Consider the following 4,525-nt stretch of genomic DNA (forward strand, 5'->3'; position numbering starts at 1 on the left):
GTAATATGTAATTATCTCTACTTGTGCAAACAGGGATCTTCTTTGAAGATACCATATATTTCAGTGGAACTGCACAAGAAGATGTTGGAAACATCTATTTATCTATCTATACCTATACTAATTACAGACTCCCTAAAAATTACCATGTTAATTAGAATTTATGAGCCGTTCATCTGATGGGACCAAGTTATTACGATGGAGATTAACCCATATAATTCTCGCTTAATTATGTGCTTAATTCGGGAAAAAAACTCAAAAGGCCCACGGTCCTTTCACCATGGTTGTACAAATGGAAGCCCTCCTCCCGATTTGCTAAAAAAACAGAACTCCCGTATCCCTAACCTCATCCCGATCCGCCGCCGCCGTGATCCCAACCATCCGCCGCCGCTCCCTGCCCCATCCACCGCCGCTCCCTGCCCCATCCACCGCCGCTGCTCACCGCATTCAACCTCTGTTGCATCCCAGCACCTCCATAGCCACCGTGGACCATCTCTCTCCTCGCTCCTCTCTCTTGGATCAGCATGCGGCGACGGATGCTTCCGGTCGTGTGGTCGTGATGCGGCTGGTCGGGGAACGATGGTGAGGCAGACAGTGTCCCATTCGTTGATTTCCTCCACCTCCAGTTCCTCCTCTCCCACCAATCGTCATGTTCGTAGTTACTGTGACAGGCGCTCTGCTCTCCTGCGGCAGCGATGCGTATGGTGACAACAATGTTCTTTTGTGCCCCTCCACTTCGGACCCCTGATGCACGGAAGTACACGGAGAAAATCACGCTCCGCTCAGCAAATTCGTCCATGTCCTAAGTGGCTGCTCGGCAAGGTAATTTTCTTCTCTGAAGTTCTCTCATGGAACTTGGTGGAATGGATTCACGGGTGTGTTAGGTGGAGTGCCAGTGGATTGCCATGTTAGTGGGCAGAATCTCATCTCCTGTACACACGAATTTTGGTTTGGCAAGGAACCGAGTCAATACTATTGTCCTTCGGCTTTGCAATGGTGATTTAGATAGTTTTTTTACAACCATGGTGGTTTAGTTAGTTTCTTAACAGGTGCTTCAGTTAGGACTAATAGTTGATAGTGATCGACAAGATTGAATTCTGTAGAGGACAATACAATTTTGTATAATTTGTGGTTTAGTTAGTTTAAAAAAATGGTTCATGGTCTCAACTACTATTTAGCTTACTACTGTATAGTTGTGTGGATTGTCGCTCATGAATAACACCCAATGCATTGCTTTCTGTTGCCCAGTGTACTACAGTTTAATATGCAGAACTTGAGCTTTGTTTGCCAAGAAAACGTCTATGCTAATTCCCACAAGGAGTAATTAATTCCACACCCACGTATTTATTTCTAATCATTGATGCTTCATCTGTTTATGCTGCAGAGACATGGTCACATGGATGATTAGCATCTTTTGGCAAAAGCATGTTAATTCACTGAAGAAATACTACTGCTCCGATGACTATGAGCGTTGATATCTAATCCTGATTCTTGAGGACCACTTTAGGATGTGATCATTAATGTGGCTTGAAAGCTGCTTGACATAGCGCATGTATTTGATAGTTTGCTCAATCAGATTTATCCCTTCAACCACAGCTAAGGCTACAACACTACTTCATTGAGATTTCTTTCCTACAGGACATGGATTTATAATCTTTTTTTTCAACAATACGGTCATGCTTCTTATATTTACTTTCAGTTCTAAATACATTTGTGATTTTCTATATGCTGTATTACTAAACTGTGTGTGCTAAACCAACCATATAGTATATAGAAAGGATTCTAAAATGTTAGCTTATATTGCAAACTCTTCAAAATATGCGGCCGTTTTACTGTTTTTGCCATGAACTTGGGGAGCTTGGGACAGAGTATGGTGTCAATAATTAATATATACCAGAACAATATTTTTGTGATATTGTATATACTGACTTAGTGATAATGGAGTATTTACCACATTTTTGCCATGGGCTCTATACTGCATTTTTGAATTGGTTAGAATAGCTGACGCCTTTTTTATCTTCCTTGCGGTATATGCTACCATCAAAGGGAGTATATAAGGTACTAATTTCAAGTATATACTATTGTACTACATTTTGTCTATATACATCTACAACCAAGTAGTATGTGCACTGCTCTTTGTGCACGGCAGTATATACATCATTTTTTGTAAGGCAATATATAACAGCTTTTTTGTGAACCAGTATACTACTTTTCTTAGTCAGTATATATATACATAATCTTTTAGTCGATATATACTACTTTTCTTTAGTCGGTATATACTACTGTTCTTGATACAAAGGGTAAAGCAGCGCGCACATGACACACAGCAGCCGTTGTCGACTAGACGGTGGTGCCGCTGAATGGATCCATCAGTGCATGCCATGCCACCATCGTTTCTTATTGCTGCCATTGTTGATGAGGTTGGCAGTGTCGCCGCATGGGTCAATCAGTGCACACCATGCTGCCACGTTGTCGATGAATGGTGGTGCCATCTTATCAATCGATGCTATGTGACTAGCTTCGTCAATGGCTTTGCACCTTGATCCAGATTGTTTTCATGCAAAACTGTCATGTTTGCCTCTTAATGACCACATCCGCTAAGTCATCTCTCTCTCTCTCTCTCCTACTGCAGCTAACTAACTGTGATGATCTTCTCCAGGTTTTTTGGCTGGATACTGAGATGGCACCATTGTGCTGCTGAAGTTAAACCCTGTTTATTGGGACGTACAAGTGGGCGGCAAGCACACATGGCGGCCGGAGACAGGCCATATTTTTCCAATGACTGCTGCTAGGATTGATGTCCTATTGTCGGAGAAACAATGGCAACCGTCGTCAGTCGCACCGTTTTGTCCATCTATGATATCATCCATGTATATTATTTTGTTGACAATCACCATAGGTGCCCGCTCTTAATAGATTTCCATTTTGATCTCTGTAGCTTTTTATGGATGAAACCTTACTATGTTACATGCATGCCTCATATATGCATTTTACCACTGCTATTTTCTTAAAGATGGTAACATTGTCCATCAGATCTTTTTCTTAGTTTCTTTCCAAGGTAATTGGTGTGGTTGATTGCTATTGAGTGGAAATATTCTGCTCCTGAGCTTCAAATATATTTTAAACAAATCAAATCTCTCCTTTAAAATTCAAAAAAATCCTTAAATTTCCATACATGTAAATGTCCATTATGTATATGTAGCATTTGATTATAATAAATTGTTTGCAGGTTATACAAAAAATACTTATCTCTAGATCTGAAATAGCAAACAGTAAATAAAAGCGATGCACGCATTGGTGTGTGACATACAAAAAAAGGATTTTATAATAACGTTTAAAGGTAGACAGTACAAATCAACAAGTATAATTTTTCTGAAACTTCAAGAACGCACTTTTCTTTCTTCTTTTGAACTGACCTCAAAGGAGCCATTCAGGGTTTCCACGAAATATCATGATATACTAACGTTACAGAGTTCTAGACCGTGGATTTGGTAAGCACTCTAGACTTTGAATCACACCGTTAACAAAGGAGAAAGATAATATATTTTGTGATGAAAATATAATAATTATTTTTAGAGTAAGGCATGTTAAATAATAAACTAGGCCGTAGTGAGATCCAATAAGTCAATAGACGTATGAAAAAACTGGTGAATATTGTCATATTGTAGATGCACATGTTCGATTTCACATTTTAATTTAATTGCATAAATTGTGTATGACTCGAACTCTAGAGAAAATTTTCTTGGTGCAGGCACTCAAATCACGAGCCAAACATTGATGCAGGCTACTATGGGGGCTAGGAAGCAGGATCGACTTGAAGCCAACTTAAAATTAATTCTAATGAGTATTTGGTCTTCATTCTGTCTCGATGCAAACACATCAACGTGTGGACTACAATCCATTGATGCGTGGAGACCAGGTTATTGTGGGAACATTTACACCAATGTTTTTATCGACTGATCGATCTATAATTTCCTTTTTCTATTTATTAGAGTTGATCTCTGTTTTCTCTTTGTCTATTTATGCTTGTGGCAAAATTGCAGATATTCATGTATATCGGCCTCACGCGTGTCTTTGCTGGAGCCCATTCATGGCGAGGATATACATGGTTGATGGCCCAACGATCCTTAGGGGATGGAAGGATCCCATGACTATAGGAATTGCACTAAATAAACTGTGTACTAACTAGAGCAATGATATATTTCATAGATCTAGGATATATATGTGAAATAACAATTTACTTCATATAACTACTAGGCTGACAAGTATTTGGCATTCTGTCTTTTTAATAAGTAGATGATTCTTCTACAATAGTTCCATGTTCATATGTCATGCTTCTCTGGTCCAATAGGGAACAATGTCATTGATCGACCAGAGTATATAGGGATTTATATCATCCTGATATATATTTCTACAAGTAGTTTATATGAGCCTCAAAACACTGATTTTCAATAAATATTCTCTCTTTTGGTCTCTTATGTTTTCCTGCTTCAAAATTCTATGTTATGGAGTGTTTTGTGGGGCACAT

At 39.2% G+C, this 4,525-nt stretch overlaps 1 long non-coding RNA gene across 2 annotated transcripts; it reads left to right on the forward strand.

The window, feature by feature from the left end:
• Positions 1-295: 295 nt before the first annotated feature.
• Positions 296-4,276, forward strand: LOC123136691 (uncharacterized). 2 transcript variants are annotated; one of them, XR_006467223.1, is made up of 4 exons: positions 296-579; positions 669-819; positions 1,382-3,916; positions 4,041-4,276. It is a non-coding gene; the product is annotated as an uncharacterized lncRNA (long non-coding RNA). The 2 variants fall into 2 exon arrangements; XR_006467222.1 differs by having other exon boundaries at positions 669-3,916; positions 4,041-4,275.
• The last annotated feature ends 249 nt before the right edge of the window (positions 4,277-4,525 follow it).

Source organism: Triticum aestivum, chromosome 6B, assembly GCF_018294505.1.
Source record: "Triticum aestivum cultivar Chinese Spring chromosome 6B, IWGSC CS RefSeq v2.1, whole genome shotgun sequence".
Taxonomy (NCBI): Eukaryota; Viridiplantae; Streptophyta; class Magnoliopsida; order Poales; family Poaceae; genus Triticum; species Triticum aestivum.